The following is a 6,000-nucleotide window of genomic DNA, read 5'->3' as shown; positions in this document are numbered from 1 at the left end:
GCATCATCTGAGACCGAGGACACCATCAGCGGGTCATTTTGAGCAGACATTCAAGAGGATTGGTGATCCTCTGACTTTTTATCTCGCACCAACATCAGGTCAAACCTTTTATTTATCCAACATCCTGTCCCTCCAGGAAGTTGCGATGTCACAATCGCAACAATTAATGCAAATTCAGCTGTCCGAATTCAGCAACTTTTCAGCCAATTTGACCAATCACCGTTGCTTCCCACAAGTTCTACCAATCACAGCAGTCCTCCATGCAAACATTGAGATGTACATCATTATTATTCAATATTTTTTGGAACTTATATATTTTTTTTACTTTCGTCACAGCTACTGAAAAGAACACATTTCTCATTGTTAATGAGAATTATCAATGTTCTAGAATTTTGTGCTGCTTTGACTACAAGAAGCTCCAAACAAATTCTGCTTCTTTGCAAAATACTCCCCTGGTGCAGTTCTTCATTTACAAATGAAGCAGATTTTTATTATTTTTGTCATTCTGAGCCTTTTGGTGAGATTAGTTAGAATAGGACAGAGTGCAGTTTTGTTCTCCCTTTTCTCCATTTTGTTGCGTTTGGTTTTTAACAAATAATTGAAAAAAAATTGCAACTTGCTTTTGCGATTTTCACTCGCTCCTGCAATTTCATTTCAAAAAAGGCCTAAAAGCATAGCAACATGCTATTTTTGCTGAAGTACAGCCCTTTGACGTAATGATGAACAACATGACTGCTCCCCAAAAGTGAAGCCAAAACATCTGGATGACCCCCTGGTGGCTGGCTGCAGTATAGGTCTCATAAACCCCACCGTCTCCATGTTAGCAGATGGGACATGGTTAAAAGAATTAATTAGTGTAAATTAGTTATTTAATTATTAATTAGGCTGAAATGCAGACTGCAACAGGAGAGGACAAGTTCAAAAGTTTAATAAGAAAACAAAACACAAAAACTTACAGAGATGGCAAAAAGGTGGGAAAGCAGACAAAGACAGGAAGTAAAGACAAGAAATACACACAAAGAAAGACATATCAAAACAAAACAGGAAGTGAGCCACAAAACCCCAAACCATGATAAATGGCAGCTCGCTCATTGTTTACAAACTGTCAAAGGGTCTGTTGGTCTTGACACCCATTTCACCAGATCTATATTGATTTTATTTAAAACCGTAGTGTCATTATTCTTAACCGTAGTGTCTAGATTTGGGAAAAAGTCTGTTTCTAGATATTTAAATTGATTTACAATTTGGAGCATGAAGTGGGTCAATTGATCACCAGAGCTACTTAGAGATAGGAGAGCAGGTTTTTGCCAATTTATTTTGCATCATGAGATACAACTGAAACCTGAAAATAACCTGAGGATATGAGGAAGCAACTGTAGGAATTTATTAATAAAGAGGAGCACAGCATCTTCTAACTGTGGGATGTTGTGTTTGTATTATTTGACTGTAAAACTCTGGTGGAGGACTGTATGTGCAGGGAAAAACAAGTCGAGCGCCAGTGAATGAGCAATCCTCCAGTTCACTGCAGAACAATGAGCGAGGAGGAGGACAATCTGAAATACCACAGAAGAAGGAGGGAAGTCAGAGAAAAGGAGGAAGAGAGCGAAGGACTCGGAGAAAGAAAAGCTGCCCGTCGTGTCGTGACTGCGGCTGATTTACTGGTTATTAATCACACAGAGAGAGAAGAAGAAAGAGAGCAGTGAGTGAGAGCAGCGTTAGGATGTTGGAGAGGCAGAAAGCAAGGAAGTGGCGCACGGCGGCCGGAGTGTGTGTGTGTGTGTTGGACAGTGTGTGTGTAGCCGTCCGTCAGTGTGTTTGTTGACTCAGGCAGCGAGCGGCACGACAGCAATTGTTTAGTTTTTAGTCCCTGATGTCAGATTCTCAGGCTCAGAGTCCAGAACGGCTTTAAATACTCCTGACTGACCGGTTTTATATACTGACTGTGTTACTGACTGGATCATTGCCCAGTATACTGACTGACTGGTTTACTGACTGGAGTACATGGTATGCAGCATGTAATTTAAATGCAGGCTACAGCACAAGCGTGAAGTCTTCATTTAGGGTTACTAAAGGGGGTTGAAGGGTGGGACCACAGTTTGGAGAAGCAGCAGGAGCACCAGTGTAGGAAACTAAGCAATGCACTTCTGAGGACAAGGTCAGCAGCAAAATGTATTTTAGGCACCTAAAGCTAATATATTATCTAATATATCAAGTGCATGCTACAATTAGAATCTTTTCACCATTTTACCTTTTCTGACAGAAACGAGTTGTTACAGAAGCCAAGTATTGCTCTCTCCAAACCAACCAAACACTTGCAAAATCTCTAATTTTACCTCGCAGGACACAGGAGCTGTTGATCCACTGCCGCCTCGATCTGTTACTTTGTTTGCGTTATCATGCGACTTTGGTTGAATCTGAACTAAACTTTTAAAACACCAAAGTCACAGAATAACACAAATTAACTAAGAGATTGAGGCAGCAGTTGACCAACAACTCCTCTGTTCTGTCAGGTAAAATTACTTGTTTTGTCAAAGGAGTCTGGTTGGTTTGGAGAGTATTTTGAAACGTTTTCAGGAAAAAGAGAGAGTTTAATAGTTGCTCTTTTTGCTCTTTTGATCATAAAGCTTGCAGACCACTTTCCTGGGTGAACATCTAGGTGTGTTTGCCCAATCCATCCATCCCGATTTCCTCTCTACATGGACTTTGATGCTGTTTATACTATGTCACCTGACTTCCTCCTTTGCTCCTGTCATAATTACTACTACTAGAGGTCATCAACTAACAATAAACATGGGTTGTTTTAAGCTGCTTGCACAGTTGAATATTATAGATGTCTTTTCCATCATCAAAAACTTTGGGATTTCCACTAGCATTTAAAATTAATTAAATAAGGAGATTTGAACAATGTAAATCAGTACACATCACGAGTTTGTGACGACTGAGCTGCTGGTGGGTCGGTTTAGAAGTTCTCTTGGGGTCACACCTTGACTGCAGCGTTGGGCTTCAAACTGCGTGAAGGTTCTCGTGATGCCAACAAGCCGTCATGTTTGCTACAGTTTGGAGAAAGTGCAGGAAACTTTTTCTCCAGATAGAGATCAAGACAAGCTGAGTGGACACGAGTCCCTTTGATTTTCTACCAAATCAGCTTCAGGCTAAAACTGTGTGTGTGTGTGTGTGTGTGTGTGTGTGTGTGTGTGTGTGTGTGTGTGTGTGTGTGTGTGTGTGTATGATCCTGTTATGTAATGAAGACCTCAGTGTGAATTTAAGACATGAAAACGGACACACATTCACACACCTTAACACACACAGGCTTATGAGCATACAACCAGGAGCACATGATACACATGTGACACACACACACACACACACACACACACACACACACACACACATACGTCTATTGGTTCCACACTCTCTCTCACACACACAGTAAGGTGTCTCCTAAAGACTAACAGGAGAGAACGTCAGGAACGCTGAGAATGTGGCAGGTGATGGTTTACAGTGGACACGTCAACCTGTGTGTGTGTCTGTGTGTTTATGTGTGTGTGTTCACTATTGTAACACTAAACAGGTGCACACACACACAGACACACACTGAGCCTAACTGAAGTGCGTATGTGTATGACATAGCGCACCGCTTGGACATTTTGCGCGTCATGTCGATGCATTTTGAGTTTTTTGTGCGTCATGTAACGTGTTAAGTCTGGCACTTTTTATTTACTTCAGTTTTGGACGTAGTAATTAACAATTTGCATGTTTTGTACCATATTTCTTGACTCTGTTTATTGATCACATATTTATTTAATCGTTTTAAACCATGACTGATTGTGTTGTCTTCTGGCAGACGATGATCATGCTAACAGTACGGTACTGTGCACCCTGTGTGATTTCAAACTAAAGCTACTGACATGTTCTTATTTATGAGGCTGTTGTCGCTGGACTGATTCCTTCTTACCTGTCAATCTACACCCAACAAAAAGATTACTGTCTTCGTTCTCAGGACTTATTTTCTGCAAACTATTCCCAAAGTCTGTACTGAACTGGGAAAAAGTATGTTTAAGCACCTGCACCTGCACACCTGCACACATCTGGCTTTAGCTGTTTTGAAAGTTAAATAATGTTTGACTGTAATTTCTTCTTTATTTATTTATTTTTTGTATTGTTTTATGTTTGCTGTATGTCTGTAACTGTGTCGTCTGTGCTGCTGCCTGTCTTGGCCAGGACACGCTTGAAAAAGAGATTCTTAGTCTTTTACTCCTGGTTTAATAAAGGTAAAATAAATCAAATAACACAAAAAGTTACATAATAAATTGAGATCATTTTGGCTGAAATAACTCAGATATGACTGGTGAGATTATTGAAGATATTTTCTGCAGTTCAGAAAGAAAAAATGAGAGTGAGAGTGTGTGTGTGTGTGTGTGTGTGTGTGTGTGTGTGTGTGTGTGTGTGTGTGTGTGTCCAAATAGCAGAGAGGGGTGTGTGTAATTATATCTCTTCTGTCCAACAGTGACCCATTTCTCAGCCTTGTCTGGGACTCTGTGTGTGTGTGTGTGTGTGTGTGTGTGTGTGTGTGTGTGTGTGTGTGTGTGTGTGTGTGTGTGTGTGTGTGTACATACGTCTGCTCCCACGTCCTGATCACCCCATTCCCAAGACACTGCCAACACCCCGGGGCTCAGACACACACACACACACACACACACACACAGAGCCACGGCTGTCTGCTGATGGCGACGCTGTTGCATAAGAAGAGACGGACAGCAGAGGAAACGAGAGATGAAAGTAAAAAGAGAAAGAAAGTGAAACTGAGAAACGAGAAAGAGAGAAATGTGATACGAGCACAGAGGAAATAAAGAGACAGAAAGCGAAAGAAACAGACTGATGAACCCTGAACACTGTGCACTTATACTAAGGTGTCTAAAATATGTTTTTCTGCTGACTCTGTCCACAGCAGTGCATTGATTAGCTTGAGAATAGTCATGTCTCTGTCTCCGTCTCTGTTTCCATCTCTCTATTTCCCCAAAAATGAAAAAGGAAGAATGAAAAAAATCCCCATATTTTCCACTCAGTCTTTTCTGTACTAATACTAGCTTTAGTGTGTGGTTGGCTGCTCTAAGGTCAGTGGGAAATCCCTCTTCTCTCCACAAATACAGCTCTTTTCGTCTGTGTTTTTTCTCCACCCCTTGTGTTTTTGAACTTGTGAGAACCTGGAATAGACAACTTCAGCCAGTGATGGTGGGAGGGTAAGAGCCAGGCTGATATAATTCTCACTGAAGAAATATTATGTTGTTACTGTGTGGTGATAGAGTTTGGACATTTCTAGGTGAGACAGTAACTGTCCCTCCAGGCACTGTCCCTTGTTTTTGGGAAGTATACCTTTTGACCGTCACTTTCGACCCACTGGTGGTGTCTGTATCTGCAGAGACCCTGCGGCCCTCCATCTGCGTTTCCTTATTTTTTTTCATTGTTTTGCTGTGTTCAAGGTGTCTCACCGAGCTAAAACGTTGGATTAGACGCCCCGATGCATTCAGTGGTGTGTTTTCCTTTGATTGAAACGTGTCTCAGCCTCTCAGAAACGTCCGTCCAAAAACCTCAGAGTGACGTCAGAAACGCTCACATTCCTCTTCAGCCTGTGTTTGTGTGTTTTTAGGATTTCCTGCTGCTTCACCGTTCGGTTCTCTGACCTCTGCGGGATCTATTTTTAGACTTGGCGACCTTTGACCCCTGGCTGCTTTATTTAGGCTGGTAAACAGTCTGGGAAACTGACAGGGATTTCCCCAACTTACTGCCTGTGCATCACTGTGTCTGTGTCTGTTCTGAATCTCCAGCGAATTTCAGAGGAAAAGAAATCAGGTTGAAAATGATTTTAAACAGTGAAACAGCTGGGAAACAGTTTGTCTGTTCACCTGCTTTAGCATCTGAGAATCATTTGAGTTTTTACAAAATCTTAAGTACATAAATCAATAAAAAAAACTCTCTGATAAAACTTTGAATGTGTCTGTA

Source organism: Lutjanus erythropterus, chromosome 15 (assembly GCF_056507025.1).
Source record: "Lutjanus erythropterus isolate fLutEry1 chromosome 15, fLutEry1.hap2, whole genome shotgun sequence".
In the NCBI taxonomy this organism is placed as follows: Eukaryota; Metazoa; Chordata; class Actinopteri; order Lutjaniformes; family Lutjanidae; genus Lutjanus; species Lutjanus erythropterus.
This window is presented reverse-complemented; position numbering follows the sequence as displayed.